At 46.4% G+C, this 19469-nt stretch overlaps 1 protein-coding gene across 10 annotated transcripts in view; it reads right to left on the bottom strand.

Moving 5' to 3' along the window:
• LOC128691825 (uncharacterized) overlaps positions 1-19469 on the bottom strand; it is a 1033854-nt gene that overhangs the window by 141904 nt on the left and 872481 nt on the right. The window contains exon 1 of one of the 10 annotated variants that reach the window (XM_070101041.1): positions 18746-18868. The exons of 8 other annotated variants lie outside the window; for them this stretch is intronic. The gene's annotated coding sequence lies outside the window, so the exon portion shown is untranslated. Of the gene's footprint in view, positions 1-18745; positions 18869-19469 lie in introns of those variants that run through there. One more of the 10 variants, XM_070101042.1, reaches the window with a different exon arrangement.

Genomic DNA, 19469 nt, shown 5'->3' with positions numbered 1-19469 from the left:
GATGCCCCTGTGTGAGTGGGGTGTGTGTGATGCCCCTGTGTGAGTGGGGTGTGTGTGATGCCCCTGTGTGAGTGGGGTGTGTGTGATGCCCCTGTGTGAGTGGGGTGTGTGTGATGCCCCTGTGTGAGTGGGGTGTGTGTGATGCCCCTGTGTGAGTGGGGTGTGTGTGATGCCCCTGTGTGAGTGGGGTGTGTGTGATGCCCCTGTGTGAGTGGGGTGTGTGTGATGCCCCTGTGTGAGTGGGGTGTGTGTGATGCCCCTGTGTGAGTGGGGTGTGTGTGATGCCCCTGTGTGAGTGAGGTGTGTGTGATGCCCCTGTGTGAATGGTGTGTGTGTGATGCCCCTGTGTGAGTGGTGTGTGTGTGATGCCCCTGTGTGAGTGGTTTGTGTGTGATGCCCCTGTGTGATTGGTTTGTGTGTGATGCCCCTGTGTGAGTGGTTTGTGTGTGATGCCCCTGTGTGAGTGGTTTGTGTGATGCCCCTGTGTGAGTGGTGTGTATGTGATGCCCCTGAGTGGTGTGTGTGTGTGTGTGTGTGATGCCCCTGTGTGAGTGGTGTGTGTGTGTGTTGCCCCTGTGTGAGTGGTATGTGTGTGTGATGCCCCTGTGTGAGTGGTGTGTGTGATGCCCCTGCGTGAGTGGTGTGTGATGCCCCTGTGTGAGTGGTGTGTATATGATGCCCCTATGTGAGTGGTGCGTATGTGATGCCCCTATGTGAGTGGTGTGTATGTGATGCCCCTGTGTGAGTAGTGTGTGTGTGATGCTCCTGTGTGAGTGGTGTGTGTGTGTGATGCTCCTGTGTGAGTGGTGTGCCTAATACACAGTCATACAGAGGTGTTTCTCAGACGACAACAACAACAACAACAACAACAACAACAACAACAACAACAACAACAACAACAACAACAACAACAACAACAACAACAACAACAACAACAACAACAACAACAACAACAACAACAACAACAACAACAACAACAACAACAACAACAACAACAACAACAACAACAACAACAACAACAACAACAACAACAACAACAACAACAACAACAACAACAACAACAACAACAACAGGAAGATTTACCAAGTTGCTGGTGAGAAGAAAAACTGATAATGTTCAAAACTTGAACAAAACTATTTTTGTTTTACCTTATGACTTGTTGCAATTACCTGACTATTTCTTTACTATTACTGGTACACCTACCATTACTATTTCTACCTGTGACCAATTACAAAGGTGAGACGGTAAGACTAGTTTACCTGCCACTCGTACTACTGGGTGCATCAAGGCAACCCAGAGTGGAGTCACAGTCGTATTTGTGAATACCTTAAATATATCTTTGACGAGTTCCGAGTCTTTCTACTCCCGGAGCCCGGCCATGGGCCAGGCTCCTCTGGTGCTTGCCTGGTCAACCAAGCTGTTGCTGATGGAGGCTCGCTGCCCTACATATCCATCACAGCCTGGTTCATCTGGCACCTGGAGGAGGTCCCTGTTCACTTTCCTCTTATAAAGACTCACATACTTGTCCCAGCAGTGTTTCTGATATCGTCTGCACTAACTGCAGTAAAAGCAACCTTTTTTTCTAGTTAACATACCTTGCTCTCAGTCTGTGACTGCTCTCTCTCTCTCTCTCTCTCTCTCTCTCTCTCTCTGTCTACCTTTACTCCACAGAGTGCGCATGACTGTATCTTCCAGTGTCGCTCATCAGAAGACAGAAGGACAGAGTCTAGGTCATAATATATTCTTTCTTCTAGTGAGTTTTTGCACATTTCATGATGCTACAAATTACATCTTTCTTCAAAGCGACATTTTCCCTTTATTACGATGCTGAAGCATTTCTTTGGACAAGGTAATGACATTTTTGTCTCATATCTGCACATTACCCGAGCATAATATTTACATACTTTCATCTGTGTTGAGAACATTTGTGATGTCTTGCCTTCTTCCGTTTACCTGTGATATACCCGTGGCCAGGTTCAAGGGTTCTACCCTTGCTGCACGGCCTGAAGTTAGGCTTCCTTCTTTACGTTTGGATCGTCCAGCCTGTTGTTGCTAGCGGCCAGCAGACCCCCACACAGTCTGGCTGATAAAATGCTTGTGCCAATTCCTGCCTTTTGCACCTGAAGGATACTAAGTATACTTGCAAGGGTCAACTTTCCTGCGGCCCAGACCCATCCCAGACCTGGTAGATCAAGGCCTGATCAACCAGGCTCTTGCTGATGGCCGCACGATATCCCCCTTGTCAAATATTTTGCGATATTCACAAATTTGTTCGCAGTGTCAGCTTCCAGCAAGCACTCCCTCAGTGCAGCTTCCAGCAAGCACTCCCTCAGTGCAGCTTCCAGCAAGCACTCCCTCAGTGTAGCTTCCAGCAAGCACTCCCTCAGTGTAGCTTCCAGCAAGCACTCCCTCAGTGCAGCTTCCAGCAAGCACTCCCTCAGTGCAGCTTCCAGCAAGCACTCCCTCAGTGCAGCTTCCAGCAAGCACTCCCTCAGTGCAGCTTCCAGCAAGCACTCCCTCAGTGTAGCTTCCAGCAAGCACTCCCTCAGTGTAGCTTCCAGCAAGCACTCCCTCAGTGCAGCTTCCAGCAAGCACTCCCTCAGTGTAGCTTCCAGCAAGCACTCCCTCAGTGTAGCTTCCAGCAAGCACTCCCTCAGTGCAGCTTCCAGCAAGCACTCCCTCAGTGTAGCTTCCAGCAAGCACTCCCTCAGTGTAGCTTCCAGCAAGCACTCCCTCAGTGCAGCTTCCAGCAAGCACTCCCTCAGTGCAGCTTCCAGCAAGCACTCCCTCAGTGCAGCTTCCAGCAAGCACTCCCTCAGTGTAGCTTCCAGCAAGCACTCCCTCAGTGTAGCTTCCAGCAAGCACTCCCTCAGTGTAGCTTCCAGCAAGCACTCCCTCAGTGCAGCTTCCAGCAAGCACTCAGTGCAGCTTCCAGCAAGCACTCCCTCAGTGCAGCTTCCAGCAAGCACTCAGTGCAGCTTCCAGCAAGCACTCCCTCAGTGCAGCTTCCAGCAAGCACTCAGTGCAGCTTCCAGCAAGCACTCCCTCAGTGCAGCTTCCAGCAAGCACTCCCTCAGTGCAGCTTCCAGCAAGCACTCCCTCAGTGCAGCTTCCAGCAAGCACTCCCTCAGTGCAGCTTCCAGCAAGCACTCCCTCAGTGCAGCTTCCAGCAAGCACTCCCTCAGTGTAGCTTCCAGCAAGCACTCCCTCAGTGCAGCTTCCAGCAAGCACTCCCTCAGTGCAGCTTCCAGCAAGCACTCCCTCAGTGCAGCTTCCAGCAAGCACCCCCTCAGTGCAGCTTCCAGCAAGCACTCCCTCAGTGCAGCTTCCAGCAAGCACTCCCTCAGTGCAGCTTCCAGCAAGCACTCCCTCAGTGCAGCTTCCAACAAGCACTCCCTCAGTGCAGCTTCCAACAAGCACTCCCTCAGTGCAGCTTCCAACAAGCACTCCCTCAGTGTAGCTTCCAGCAAGCACTCCCTCAGTGCAGCTTCCAGCAAGCACTCCCTCAGTGCAGCTTCCAGCAAGCACTCCCTCAGTGCAGCTTCCAGAAAGCGCTCCCTCAGTGCAGCTTCCAGAAAGCGCTCCCTCAGTGCAGCTTCCAGAAAGCGCTCCCTCAGTGCAGCTTCCAGCAAGCACTCCCTCAGTGTAGCTTCCAGCAAGCACTCCCTCAGTGCAGCTTCCAGCAAGCACTCCCTCAGTGCAGCTTCCAGCAAGCGCTCCCTCAGTGCAGCTTCCAGCAAGCACTCCCTCAGTGTAGCTTCCAGCAAGCGCTCCCTCAGTGCAGCTTCCAGCAAGCGCTCCCTCAGTGCAGCTTCCAGCAAGCACTCCCTCAGTGCAGCTTCCAGCAAGCACTCCCTCAGTGCAGCTTCCAGCAAGCACCCCCTCAGTGCAGCTTCCAGCAAGCACTCCCTCAGTGCAGCTTCCAGCAAGCACTCCCTCAGTGTAGCTTCCAGCAAGCGCTCCCTCAGTGCAGCTTCCAGCAAGCGCTCCCTCAGTGCAGCTTCCAGCAAGCACTCCCTCAGTGCAGTTTCCAGAATGCACTCCCTCAGTGCTAACACCCAAGTCCCCCTTCCTCGTGTGATTTATCATTTCATTTCTCCTATGTCCCTCGTGTATCACTCTCTCCCTTCCCTCATTATTCCTTCTACCTCGTGAGACATAACTCTAAGTTCTCTTCTTTTTTCTCACTATCCAAAAATGCGAGAGATAATTCAGGTTGAGAGATTGTCTCCCTGACACTAAAGTGTTGAAATATAATTATCCTTGTGTTGAGTGACACTGGACTTTGCAGTGTTGACGTTGATGGGGAAGTACTCGCCTACCTGTACTTGCTGGGTCGAGTCACAGCTCCTGTCCTCGCCTAACAACATTACTGTGTCGTTCATAATGCTGACTGGTAGGGCAGTGGGTGAAGGGTGTTGGGTGTGACGCAGAAGCATTTCTGCGTTATTTGAAGAGGTTTCGCCAACCAGTGGCTCTATCAGTCCATTACAGAAATGATACACAAAGACAGCTTATGTGGTAACCAGTCCCTCAGCCTGGAAGTACATGGTCAGTACCTTAGTCTACAAGAAAGTCTAGTGAAGATAAACCTGAACACAAGGGAGTATACACTGAGAGGTGTAAATCTCTTAAACCCTTGACTTCACCCACTCTTATACGAGTCAGTGAACTCTGCGTCGTCCCGACATATTTGTTATCTATTAGTGGTCCTGGGTATTATCTTCCCCAGGGCTCGGTCTCAGACCAGGCCTCCTAGGTTGGAAAGTGTTAGTTGTCCTGGGTATTATCTTCCCCAGGGCTCGGTCTCAGACCAGGCCTCCTAGGTAGGAAGGGAAATATTACAGGATTAAGAAACACGTGGGAAAGTAAAGATGTGTGTATAGTGCATGTAACGAGAAGTTTGTAAGACTTACCTGTCATCTTACATGTTTATGAGACAAAGATTTACCTGTCATCTTACAGGTTTATGAGACAAAGATTTACCTGTCATCTTCCAGGTTTATGAGACAAAGATTTACCTGTCATCTTCCAGGTTTATGAGACAAAGATTTACCTGTCATCTTACAGGTTTATGAGACAAAGATTTACCTGTCATCTTACAGGTTTATGAGACAAACATTTACCTGTCATCTTACAGATTTATGAGACAGATTTACCTGTCATTTTACAGGTTCATGAGAGAATGATTTACCTGTCATCTTACAGGTTCATGAGACAATGATTTACCTGTCATCTTACAGGTTTGAGACAAACATTTACCTGTCATCTTACAGGTTCATGAGAGAATGATTTACCTGTCATCTTACAGGTTCATGAGACAAAGATTTACCTGTCATCTTACAGGTTCATGAGACAAAGATTTACCTGTCATCTTACAGGTTCAGGAGACAAAGATTTACCTGTCATCTTACAGGTTCATGAGACAATGATTTACCTGTCATCTTACAGGTTTGAGACAAAGATTTACCTGTCATCTTACAGGTTCATGAGACAAAAATTTACCTGTCATCTTACAGGTTTATGAGACAAAGATTTACCTGTCATCTTACAGGTTCATGAGACAAAGATTTACCTGTCATCTTACAGGTTCATGAGACAAAGATTTACCTGTCATCTTACAGGTTTATGAGACAAAGATTTACCTGTCATCTTACAGGTTCATGAGACAACGATTTACCTGTCATCTTACAGGTTCATGAGACAAAGATTTACCTGTCGTCTTACAGGTTCATGAGACAAAGATTTACCTGTCATCTTACAGGTTCATGAGACAAAGATTTACCTGTCATCTTCCAGGTTTATGAGACAAAGATTTACCCGTCATCTTACAGGTTCATGAGACAAAGATTTACCTGTCATCTTCCAGGTTTATGAGACAGATTTACCTGTCATCTTACAGGTTTATGAGACAGATTTACCTGTCATCTTACAGGTTTATGAGACAAAGATTTACCTGTCATCTTACAGGTTCATGAGACAATGATTTACCTGTCATCTTACAGGTTCATGAGACAACGATTTACCTGTCATCTTACAGGTTAATCAAAGATTTATCATCTTACGTGTTCAGGAGGAGAAAGGAAGGAAGAAAAAAATTAAAAACCCCGAGGATCTTGCAACCCCCTCATCCTGACCCCCACCCCTCCCCTCCCACCTCAAAACAAACAAAAAAATACTTCCTCTCGCGGAAAAGGAACTGTTTTTCTCTCTCTCTGAGCGACGCGCCCGGCTAATACAGCGCAAGTATGCGGCAACCTGTCACACGCGACCTCTTCCCTCTCCCTCCCCTCTCCCTTCCTTCCTTCCCTCAACTCTAAGAATCAAAAGTTCGGGAGGCGAGGAATGAAGACTTGGAGAGTGAGGAGGGGGATTTAGGGAGGAAAAGGCGGAAATGGTAGGAAGAGAAGACAAATTGAAGGAAGAGGAGACAGAAATGGGAATAAGAGAAGACAGAAATGGGAGGAAGAGAAGACAGAAATGGAAGAAAGAGGAGAATACAGAAATGGAAGAAAGAGGAGAATACAGAAATGGAAGAAAGAGGAGAAGACAGAAATGGGATGGAGAGAAGACAGAAATGGAAGAGAGAAGAAATGGGAGAATATAAAAATGGGTGGTGAAGATAAAAATGGAAGACAGAAATGGGAGAATACAAAAACAGAAGACAAATATGGGCGATAGAAAATGGAAGGTACAGGCAAAAATGGGAAGAGGTGAAGATAAGCTGTAGGTGCACTGGTGTAGGTGCACTGGTGTAGGTGCACTGGTGTAGGTGGCGGTGGAGGGGAAGAAGGGGGAGTTATGGACTAGAAGGGGGAGGTTGTAAGGAGCTAGTTAGGGGAGGTAAGGGAGATCTGAGAAGTGTGATATAACCCAGCCTCCCTTAGTTCATCCCGTCCCCCACGGAGTCGAACCAGTTCCTGATCAGCCGTGCTATGTTTGTACGTTGGACTGAGTGCAGCCATCAGTAACAACCTGGTTAATCAGGCCTTGACTCACCAGGCGTAATCTGAGACAAGGCCACGGGGGCGCTGACCCCCGTGGAAACTTCCTCCAGGCATAAAAAGATTTTGTATTTCTTTGCTAATTTCCTTTTTCTCTCTCTCTCTCTCTCTCTCTCCCTCTCTCTGAGGGTCGAGGGACGGTAGTCCACAACGAGGCTATCTGCTGAGAACTATCTACTCTTTTCTAGATTAAGAACTATCTTGTATTATCTGTGTGTGTGTGTGTGTTGTGTGTTGTGTGGTGTGTGTGTTGTGTGTTGTGTGGTGTGTGTGGTGTGTGGTGTGTGGTGTGTGTGTGTGTGTGTGTGTGTGTGTGTGTGTATATGTGTGTGTGTGCGTGTGTGTGTGTGTGTGGTGTGTGTTGTGTGGTGTGTGTTGTGTGGTGTGTGTTGTGTGGTGTGTGTTGTGTGGTGTGTGTTGTGTGTCTGTGTTGTGTGTGTTGTGTGTCTGTGTGTGTGTCTGTGTGTCTGTGTGTGTGTCTGTGTGTGTGTGTGTGTGTGTGTGTGTGTATCTGTGTGTGTGACAGTCAATGATAGTCAAGCTGAATATAACGACCATAGCAAGAATGAAGCGGGAGAGAATACAAGGTAGTGGAAGAGGAATACAAGGTGGTGGAAGAGGAATACAAGGTAGTGGAAGAGGAATACATGGTGGTGGAAGAGGAATACAAGGTGGTGGAAGAGGAATACAAGGTGGTGGAAGAGGAATACAAGGTGGTGGAAGAGGAATACAAGGTGGTGGAAGAGGAATACAAGGTAGTGGAAGAGGAATACAAGGTGGTGGAAGAGGAATACAAGGTGGTGGAAGAGGAATACAAGGTGGTGGAAGAGTAATACAAGTGGAAGAGGAATACAAGGTGGTGGAAGAGGAATACAAGGTGGTGGAAGAGTAATACAAGAATACAAGGTGGTGGAAGAGGAATACAAGGTAGTGGAAGAGGAATACAAGGTGGAAGAGGAATACAAGGTAGTGGAAGAGGAATACAAGGTGGTGGAAGAGGAATACAAGGTGGTGGAAGAGGAATACAAGGTGGTGGAAGAGGAATACAAGGTGGTGGAAGAGGAATACAAGGTGGTGGAAGAGTAATACAAGGTGGTGGAAGAGGAATACAAGGTGGTGGAAGAGGAATACAAGGTGGTGGAAGAGGAATACAAGGTGGTGGAAGAGGAATACAAGGTGGTGGAAGAGTAATACAAGGTGGTGGAAGAGGAATACAAGGTGGTGGAAGAGTAATACAAGGTGGTGGAAGAGTAATACAAGGTGGAAGAGGAATACAAGGTGGTGGAAGAGGAATACAAGGTAGTGGAAGAGGAATACAAGGTGGAAGAGGAATACAAGATGGTGGAAGAGGAATACAAGGTAGTGGAAGAGGAATACAAGGTGGTGGAAGAGGAATACAAGGTGGTGGAAGAGGAATACAAGGTGGTGGAAGAGGAATACAAGGTGGTGGAAGAGGAATACAAGGTGGTGGAAGAGTAATACAAGGTAGTGGAAGAGGAATACAAGGTGGAAGAGGAATACAAGGTGGTGGAAGAGGAATACAAGGTGGTGGAAGAGGAATACAAGGTGGTGGAAGAGGAATACAAGGTGGTGGAAGAGGAATACAAGGTGGTGGAAGAGGAATACAAGGTGGTGGAAGAGGAATACAAGGTGGTGGAAGAGGAATACAAGATGGTGGAAGAGGAATACAAGGTGTGGAAGAGGAATACAAGGTGGTGGAAGAGGAATATAAGATGGTGGAAGAGGAATACAAAGTGGTGGAAGAGGAATACAAGGTAGTGGAAGAGGAATACAAGGTGGTGGAAGAGGAATACAAGGTGGTGGAAGAGGAATACAAGGTGGTGGAAGAGGAATACAAGGTGGTGGAAGAGGAATACAAGGTGGTGGAAGAGGAATATAAGATGGTGGAAGAGGAATACAAGGTGGTGGAAGAGGAATACAAGGTGGTGGAAGAGGAATACAAGGTGGTGGAAGAGGAATACAAGGTGGTGGAAGAGGAATACAAGGTAGTGGAAGAGGAATACAAGGTGGTGGAAGAGGAATACAAGGTGGTGGAAGAGGAATACAAGGTGGTGGAAGAGGAATATAAGATGATGGAAGAGGAATACAAGGTGGTGGAAGAGGAATATAAGATGGTGGAAGAGGAATACAAGGTAGTGGAAGAGGAATACAAGGTGGTGGAAGAGGAATATAAGATGGTGGAAGAGGAATACAAAGTGGTGGAAGAGGAATATAAGATGGTGGAAGAGGAATACAAGGTGGTGGAAGAGGAATATAAGATGGTGGAAGAGGAATACAAGGTAGTGGAAGAGGAATACAAGATAGTGAAAGAGGAATACAAGGTAGTGGAAGAGGAATACAAGATAGTGAAAGAGGAATACAAGGTAGTGGAAGAGGAATACAAGATAGTGAAAGAGGAATACAAGGTGGTGGAAGAGGAATATAAGATGGTGGAAGAGGAATACAACTTGGTGGAAGAGGAATATAAGATGGTGGAAGAGGAATACAAGGTGGTGGAAGAGGAATACAAGGTAGTGGAAGAGGAATATAAGATGGTGGAAGAGGAATATAAAATGGTGGAAGAGGAAAACAAGATGGTGGAAGAGGAATACAAGGTAGTGGAAGAGGAATATAAGATGGTGGAAGAGGAATATAAAATGGTGGAAGAGGAAAACAAGATGGTGGAAGAGGAATACAAGATGGTGGAAGAGGAATATAAGATGGTGGAAGAGGAATACAAGGTAGTGGAAGAGGAATACAAGGTGGTGGAAAAGGAATATAAGATGGTGGAAGAGGAATACAAGGTGGTGGAAGAAGAATACAAGGTACTGGAAGAGGAATACAAGGTGGTGGAAGAGGAATACAAGGTGGTGGAAGAGGAATACAAGGTGGTGGAAGAGGAATTTAAGATGGTGGAAGAGGAATACAAGGTGGTGGAAGAAGAATACAAGGTACTGGAAGAGGAATACAAGGTTGTGGAAGAGGAATACAAGGTTGTGGAAGAGGAATACAAAGTGGAAGAGGAATATAAGATGGTGGAAGAGGAATACAAGGTTGTGGAAGAGGAATACAAGGTTGTGGAAGAGGAATACAAAGTGGAAGAGGAATATAAGATGGTGGAAGAGGAATACAAGGTGGTGGAAGAGGAATACAAGGTGGTGGAAGAGGAATATAAGATGGTGGAAGAGGAATACAAGGTGGTGGAAGATGAATACAAGGTAGTGGAAGAGGAATATAAGATGGTGGAAGAGGAATATAAAATGGTGGAAGAGGAAAACAAGATGGTGGAAGACTAATACAAGATGGTGGAAGAGGAATATAAGATGGTGGAAGAGGAATAAAAGGTAGTGGAAGAGGAATACAAGGTACTGGAAGAGGAATACAAGGTGGTGGAAGAGGAATACAAGGTACTGGAAGAGGAATACAAGGTGGTTGAAGAGGAATACAAGGTGGTGGAAGAGGAATACAAGGTTGTGGAAGAGGAATACAAAGTGGAAGAGGAATATAAGATGGTGGAAGAGGAATACAAGGTGGTGGAAGAGGAATACAAGGTGGTGGAAGAGGAATACAAGGTGGTGAAAGAGGAATACAAGATGGTGGAAGAGGAATATAAGATGGTGGAAGAGGAATACAAGATGGTGGAAGAGGAATATAAGATGGTGGAAGAGGAATACAAGGTGGTGGAAGAGGAATACAAGGTGGTGAAAGAGGAATACAAGATGGTGGAAGAGGAATATAAGATGGTGGAAGAGGAATACAAGGCGGTTGAAGAAGAATACAAGGTACTGGAAGAGGAATACAAGGTGGTGGAAGAGGAATACAAGGTGGTGGAAGAGGAATACAAGGTGGTGGAAGAGGAATTTAAGATGGAAGAGGAATACAAGGTGGTGGAAGAAGAATACAAGGTACTGGAAGAGGAATACAAGGTGGTGGAAGAGGAATACAAGGTGGTGGAAGAGGAATACAAGGTTGTGGAAGAGGAATACAAGGTTGTGGAAGATGAATACAAAGTGGAAGAGGAATATAAGATGGTGGAAGAGGAATACAAGGTTGTGGAAGAGGAATACAAGGTTGTGGAAGAGGAATACAAAGTGGAAGAGGAATATAAGATGGTGGAAGAGGAATACAAGGTGGTGGAAGAGGAATACAAGGTGGAGGAAGAGGAATATAAGATGGTGGAAGAGGAATACAAGGTGGTGGAAGATGAATACAAGGTAGTGGAAGAGGAATATAAGATGGTGGAAGAGGAATATAAAATGGTGGAAGAGGAAAACAAGATGGTGGAAGAGGAATACAAGATGGTGGAAGAGGAATATAAGATGGTGGAAGAGGAATACAAGGTAGTCTAAGAGGAATACAAGGTGGTGGAAGAGGAATACAAGGTACTGGAAGAGGAATACAAGGTGGTGGAAGAGGAATACAAGGTTGTGGAAGAGGAATACAAAGTGGAAGAGGAATATAAGATGGTGGAAGAGGAATACAAGGTGGTGGAAGAGGAATACAAGGTGGTGGAAGAGGAATACAAGGTGGTGAAAGAGGAATACAAGATGGTGGAAGAGGAATATAAGATGGTGGAAGAGGAATACAAGATGGTGGAAGAGGAATATAAGATGGTGGAAGAGGAATACAAGGTGGTGGAAGAGGAATACAAGGTGGTGAAAGAGGAATACAAGATGGTGGAAGAGGAATATAAGATGGTGGAAGAGGAATACAAGGCGGTTGAAGAAGAATACAAGGTAGTGGAAGAGGAATACTAGGTGGTGGAAGAGGAATACAAGGCGGTGGAAGAGGAATACAAGGTGGTGGAAGAGGAATATAAGATGGTGGAAGAGGAATAAAAGATGGTGGAAGAGGAATACAAGGTGGTGGAAGAGGAATATAAGATGGTGGAAGAGGAATACAAGGTGGTGGAAGAAGAATACAAGGTAGTGGAAGAGGAATACAAGGTGGTGGAAGAGGAATACAAGGCGGTGGAAGAGGAATACAAGGTGGTGGAACAGGAATATAAGATGGTGGAAGAGGAATAAAAGATGGTGGAAGAGGAATACAAGGTGGTGGAAGAGGAATATAAGATGGTGGAAGAGGAATACAAGGTGGTGGAAGAAGAATACCAAGTAATGGAAGAGGAATACAAGGTGGTGGAAGAAGAATACAAGGTAGTGGAAGAGGAATACAAGGTAGTGGAAGAGGAATGCAAGGTGGTGGGAGAGGAATACAAGGTGGAAGAGGAATACATGGTGGTGGAAGAAGAATACAAGATGGTGGAAGAGGAATACAAGGTAGTGGAAGAGGAATACAAGGTTGTGGAAGAGGAATACAAGGTGGAAGAGGAATACAAGGTGGTGGAAGAAGAATACAAGATGGTGGAAGAGGAATGCAAGGTGGTGGGAGAGGAATACAAGGTTGTGGAAGAGGAATACAAGGTAGTGGAAGAGGAATACAAGGTAGTGGAAGAGGAATACAAGGTAGTGGAAGAATACTAGATGGTGGAACAGGAATGCAAGGTGGTGGGAGAGGAATACAAGGTGGTGGAAGAGGAATACAAGGTGGTGGAATAGGAATACAAGGTGGTGGAAGAAGAATACAAGGTGGTGGAAGAGGAATATAAGATGGTGGAAGAGGAATATAAGATGGTGGAAGAGGAATATAAGATGGTGGAAGAGGAATATAAGATGGTGGAAGAGGAATATAAGATGGTGGAAGAGGAATATAAGATGGTGGAAGAGGAATAAAAGATGGTGGAAGAGGAATACAAGGTGGTGGAAGAGGAATATAAGATGGTGGAAGAGGAATACAAGGTGGTGGAAGAGGAATACAAGGTGGTGGAAGAGGAATACAAGGTAGTGGAAGAGGAATATAAGATGGTGGAAGAGGAATATAAGATGGTGGAAGAGGAATACAAGGTGGTGGAAGAAGAATACAAAGTAGTGGAAGAGGAATACAAGGTGGTGGAAGAGGAATACAAGGTAGTGGAAGAGGAATACAAGGTAGTGGAAGAGGAATACAAGGTAGTGGAAGAGGAATGCAAGGTGGTGGGAGAGGAATACAAGATGTTGGAAGAGGAATACAAGGTAGTGGAAGAGGAATACAAGGTTGTGGAAGAGGAATACAAGGTGGAAGAGGAATGCAAGGTGGTGGGAGAAGAATACAAGATGGTGGAAGAGGAATGCAAGGTGGTGGGAGAGGAATACAAGGTTGTGGAAGAGGAATACAAGGTAGTGGAAGAGGAATACAAGGTAGTGGAAGAGGAATACAAGGTAGTGGAAGAAGAATACTATATGGTGGAACAGGAATGCAAGGTGGTGGGAGAGGAATACAAGGTGGAAGAGGAATACAAGGTGGTGGAAGAGGAATACAAGGTGGAAGAGGAATACAAGGTGGTGGAAGAGGAATACAAGGTGGTGGAAGTGGAATACAAGGTGGTGGAAGTGGAATACAAGGAAGTGGGAGATGAATACAAGGTAGTGGAAGAGGAATACAAGGTGGTGGAAGTGGAAAATACAAAGTGGTGGAAGTGGAATACAAGGTGGTGGAAGAGGAATACAAGGTGGTAGAAGAAGAATACAATGAAGTGGTCGAGGAATGCAAGGTGAAAGAGGAATACAAGAAGATTCTTTCATGGAGGATTTATTCACGAGATTCACTCAATGGGATTTATTCAGAATATTCAAGGGGATTTATTGTGTGGATTAACTCAGCCGAGTTATTCCCCTGACATACTAACAAGGCAGGAAGAACTATTACAAAAATTCCCCTTTATTAACCTACTATTACCCCCATAACCTCTCTTTAATTTCTGAATTTCACGCCCGCGATACATGAACAATTTCATATAAATCGGAGCAAAATGTGTATAGACAAATCCACGGAAACAAAATTTTACCAATGGTGGAGAGAGCAAACACACGACGTGTTGTTTGTGTTTGCACAGAGTTTGTTACGCTCTATGTCAAACAAGCAAACTGTTTTTGTATCGCAAAAGAAATGTAGAGTGAAAGATGATTCAGTAAAACTCTACAATGTGAACTATGATCAAGCTCCAAACTGAGAGAAACGTGATAAAACTCTACACAGAGTGAAACGTCGTTCCTCTAACAGTTTCTCCCATAATTACAGTGAGGAATGTGTATATATATATATATATATATATATATATATATATATATATATATATATATATATATATATATATATATATATATATATATAAACATCTTATTAACAGAACTGCGGCTTGGCCAGGACTCGATCCTGCGTTCCTATGCTCAGCCCTGTGTGAACTGAACAACCTACGCATCACTATCCACTGGACCACCATCCTTAAACACCACTCGCCCAGCAGTACTGAACCTGTTATCCTGATGCAGGACATTCGTGGTCGTGGAGCCTCAGAGACTAGTTTCGACCTCATCCTGTTTGGTGTATCAGCCTTCACGAGTACTCTATATATCAATGAAATCACAATCTCTCTCTCTCTCTCTCTCTCTCTCTCTCTCTCTCTCTGAGGACTGAGTCACAAGAAGTGTATTCCTCCAGCTTTCCTTACTCACATGAGTCAGGTTTTACTCACCACACGCAATAAGAACAACATTGGCATCCGAACTGATCACCGTCTGGCACTCTACTCCAGTCCCTCAACACTTGGCATGCTCCACTGCCATCCTCCTAGTGCTGGGGAACGGGGGAAGGGGGTCATGGAGGTGCTGATAGTGGTGATGGCTATAGCAGTAGTGGTGGTGATGGTTGTAGTCGTGGTGGTGGTGATGGTTGTAGTTGTGGTGGTGGTGATGGTTGTAATCGTGGTGGTGCTGATGGTTGAAATCGTGGTGGTGCTGATGGTTGTAATCGTGGTGGTGCTGATGGTTGTAATCGTGGTGGTGCTAATGGTTGTAATCGTGGTGGTGCTGATGGTTGTAATCGTGGTGGTGCTGATGGTTGTAGTCGTGGTGGTGGTGATGGCTGTAGTCGTGGTGGTGGCGATGGTTATAGTAGTAGTGGTGGTGGGTGTAGTCGTGGTGGTGGTTGTAGTCGTGGTGGTGGTTGTAGCCGTGATGGTTGTAGTCGTGGTGGTGATGGTTGTAGTCGTGGTGGTGGTTGTAGCCGTGGTGGTGATGGTTGTAGTCGTGGTGGTGATGGTTGTAGTCGTGGTGGTGGTGACGGTTTTAGTCGTGGTGACGATTGTAGTCGTGGTGGTGATGGTTGTAGTCGTGGTGGTGATGGTTGTAGTCGTGGAGGTGATAATTGTAGTCGTGGTGGTGGTAATGGTTGTAGTCGTGGAGGTGGTGATTGTAGTCGTGGTGGTGGTGATGGTTGTAGTCGTGGTGGTGGTAATGGTTGTAGTCGTGGTGATGGGTGTAGTCGTGGTGATAATTGTAGTCGTGGTGATTGTAGTTGTGGTGGTGATGGTTGTAGTCGTGGTGGTGGTGATGGTTGTAGTCGTGGAGGTGATGGTTGTAGTCGTGGAGGTGATGGTTGTAGTCGTGGAGGTGGTGGTGATGGCTGTAGTCGTGGTGGTGGTGGTGATGGTTGTAGTCGTGGTGGTGATGATGGTTGTAGTCGTGGTGGCGATAATTGTAGTCGTATTGATGGTTGTAGTCGTGGTGATGGTTGTAGTTGTGGTGGTGATGGTTGTAGTCGTGGTGGTGATGGTTGTAGTTGTGGTGGTGATGGTTGTAGTTGTGGTGGTGGTGATGGTTGTAGTTGTGGTGGTGGTGATGGTTGTAGTCGTGGTGATGGTTGTAGTCGTGGTGGTGATGATTGTAGTCGTGGTGGTGCTGATGGTTGCAGTCGTGGTGGTGCTGATGGTTGTAGTCGTGGTGGTGCTGATGGTTGTAGTCGTGGTGGTGCTGATGGTTGTAGTCGTGGTGGTGCTGATGGTTGTAGTCGTGGTGATGGTTGTAGTCGTGATGGTGATGGTTGTAGTGATGGTGATGGTTGTAGTCGTGGTGGTGATGGTTGTAGTCGTGGTGATGGTGATGGTTGTAGTCGTGGTGATGGTTGTAGTTGTGGTGGTGATGGTTGTAGTCGTGATGGTGATGGTTGTAGTCGTGATGGTGATGGTTGTAGTCGTGATGGTGATGGTTGTAGTCGTGATGGTGATGGTTGTAGTCGTGATGGTGATGGTTGTAGTCGTGATGGTGATGGTTGTAGTCGTGATGATGGTTGTAGTCGTGGTGGTGGTGATGGTTGCAGTCGTGGTGGTGATGATGGTTGTAGTCGTGGTGGTGATGGTTGTAGTCGTGGTGATGATGGTTGTAGTCGTGGTGATGGTGACGGTTGTAGTCGTGGTGGTGGTGATGGTTGTAGTCGTGGTGATGATGGTTGTAGTCATGGTGGTGGTGATGGTTATAGTCGTGGTGGTGGTGATGGTTATAGTCGTGGTGATGGTGATGGTTATAGTCGTGGTGATGGTGATGGTTGTGGTCGTGGTGATGGTGATGGTTGTGGTCGTGGTGATGATTGTAGTGGTGGTGATGGTGATGTTTGTAGTCGTGGTGGTGGTTGTAGTGGTGATGGTGATGGTTGTAGTCGTGGTGGTGGTTGTAGTCGTGGTGGTGGTTGTAGTCGTGGTGGTGGTGATGATTGTAGTCGTGGTGATGATTGTAGTCGTGGTGATGATTGTAGTCGTGGTGGTGATTGTAGTCGTGGTGATGGTTATAGTCGTGGTGGTGGTGATGGTTATAGTCGTGGTGATGGTGATGGTTATAGTCGTGGTGATGGTGATGGTTGTGGTCGTGGTGATGGTGATGGTTGTGGTCGTGGTGATGATTGTAGTGGTGGTGATGGTGATGTTTGTAGTCGTGGTGGTGGTTGTACAGTCGTGGTGAGTCGCTGGTGAGATTGTAGTCGTGGTGATGGTTGTAGTCGTGGTGATGGTGGTAGTTGTCCCACAGCTTGATCGCTAGCACACTCACCTCACACATCCATAAGGCACCTGCTGTGATGGTGGAAGTGATGAAGAGGTAGGGGCGGCAAGGGAGATGATAGTGGTGGAGGTCGTGTGGTGGTGATAATGGTGGTCGTCGTACAGAGATTGTGTGGTCATGATGGTTGTCTGTAGAGGTCATGTAGTTCTCGGGGTGGTGGTGGTGGACGTTACGAGGTCATGTGGTGGTGGTCATGTGGAGGACGTCGTAGTGTTGTAATGTGGTGGTCGTGTGGAGGGAGAGAGCCTGGACGACTGGTGTAAGGTGCCTAACATCCAGGTACTATGTGAAACGGAAACGTGCCCACGTCTCTACCCACTCCGGGATCGAACCCGCGTCCTTTGAGTGTCAGTCCAAGGCACTACCCATTATAATATATATATACATATGTGTGTGTGTGTGTGTGTGAGTGTGTGTGTGTGTGTGTGTGTGTGTGTGTGTGTGTGTGTGTGTGTGTGTGTGTGTGTGTGTGTGTGTGTGTGTGTGTGTGTGTGTGTCGAATAAGTAAAATTGGTTAATTATCAAGAACTCGTTTAAAATGAAGTTCTTTCTAAAAATTTCTCTCATAAGTTTAAAGATATATTTTTTCATTTATGTTAATGTAAAAATTAATAATTTTGTACCAAAAGAACCTTAGAAAACTTACCTGACCTTATTATAACAGCGAAATTTAATTTAGCCTAATCCAACTAAATGTATTTTAGACAAGTTTACAATAATTTAATAATAAACAAACAATGAAATATTTTTTTTCATTAAGTTCAGAATGATTTTTGCGAAATTATTGCATACACAAATTTTCGCTTGCTTTAATCGGCAAGAAGTGTGTTGCTATTTAAGCCAAAATCGTAAGTCAGAGAGTAGTCAGGAAGTGGAATAGTTTGGGAAACGATGTAGTGGAGGCAGGATCCATACATAGCTTTAAGCAGAGGTATGATAAAGCTCATGGTTCTGGGAGAGTAACCCAGTAGCGACCAGTGAAGAGGAGGGGCCAGGAGCTATGACTCGACCCCTGCAACCACAACTAAGTGAGCGCACACACACAGTGTTGTACACAATCCACTTTTGGTACAAGAAACACTTGTTCACAATGAATGCCATAGGATTAGTTATAAATCCTACCAAAGGATTTGCGTTTCTCCCAGACTCGACGCACTTGGATTAACGTAGGAGGGATTTTGCAGGACATCACAGTACACCAGTCTCTGTACACCAACCAACACCTAGGTGTGCTGGTGCCCGGAGTGTGCTAATGTGTGCCGTATAATAATGAGTTGTGTGTGTGTACTCAACTAATTGCACTCACCTAATTTTGGTTGCAGGGGTCGAGCACAGCTCCTGTCCCTGCCTCTTCACTGACCGCTACCGGGTCCTCCCTCAACCTGCTCCATGAGCTGTATCATACCTCGTCTAGTTCCTGCCTCCACTACATCGCTTGCCATCGCTTTATGTGTATGTGTGTGTATACTCACCTAATTTTGTTTGCAGGGGTCAATTCATAGCTCCTGGCCCCGCCTTTTCAGTGTATTTGTCTGTGAGAGAGAGAGAGAGAGAGAGAGAGAGAGAGAGAGAGAGAGAGAGAGAGAGAGAGAGAGAGAGAGCGAGAAGGTGCATGTCAAAGAGCCATAAGACTTCACCAAGCAGGGGTGGCAGCAGAAGGCAGAGATGGATGAGGGGGATGGCACTTTCTGTTCTGGCCCTCTGTTGAGCTTGGCACCCTCCTCCTCCTCCTCCCACCATCGTTATACTCCCTGTGTTTTATATCCACCCTGTGTTGTCCTCCCTATACCCACAAAGTTATCCTTCAATATACACCTCCTGTACCCTGATGCGTCCTCTTATTCACTTCACTACACTAGGCGGTGGCCCCAACGCACACTAGGGTGAGTGTCACACCCTGGCAGGTCCACCAACCAGAGAATACTACCCTGGGTGCTGGGCATGGGGTGTAAACCGGAGAGAACCCACGTCAACCCATGCCAACCACGCCAAAACAACCCACGCACTCCTGAACACACGCTCACCTTCTCCTCAAAAAAACAAACACACACGGGAGCACACGTACGCACATACGTTCCCCTCACACGGATTCATGAGTGTGTGCGCGCGCGCGCGCGCACACACATACAAACGGGACCAGGAGCTAAGTCTCGATCCTTGCAAGCACAAATAGGTGAGTACACACACACACACACACACACACACACACACACACACACACAGTAGCAGTAGAGGCAGGATCCATATATAACTTTAAGAAGTACGATGAGGCTCTTGGAGATGGAGTGTGTGACCTAGTAACGACCAGTGAAGAGGTGGGGCCATGAGCTGTAACTCGACCTCTGCAACCACAAATAGGTGAGTTCACACACACACACACACACACACACACACACACACACACACACACACACACACACACACACACACACACACACACCGTGTACGTTAGGCCCATATTGGAGTATGCGGCACCAGTTTGGAACCCACACCTAGTCAAGCACGTAAAGAAACTAAGAGAAAGTGCAAAGGTTTGCAA

The sequence above is a fragment of the Cherax quadricarinatus genome, chromosome 75 (assembly GCF_038502225.1).
Source record: "Cherax quadricarinatus isolate ZL_2023a chromosome 75, ASM3850222v1, whole genome shotgun sequence".
Classification (NCBI taxonomy): domain Eukaryota; kingdom Metazoa; phylum Arthropoda; class Malacostraca; order Decapoda; family Parastacidae; genus Cherax; species Cherax quadricarinatus.
Note: the sequence above shows the minus strand (reverse complement) of the source record. Positions and strands in the feature narration are given on the sequence as shown.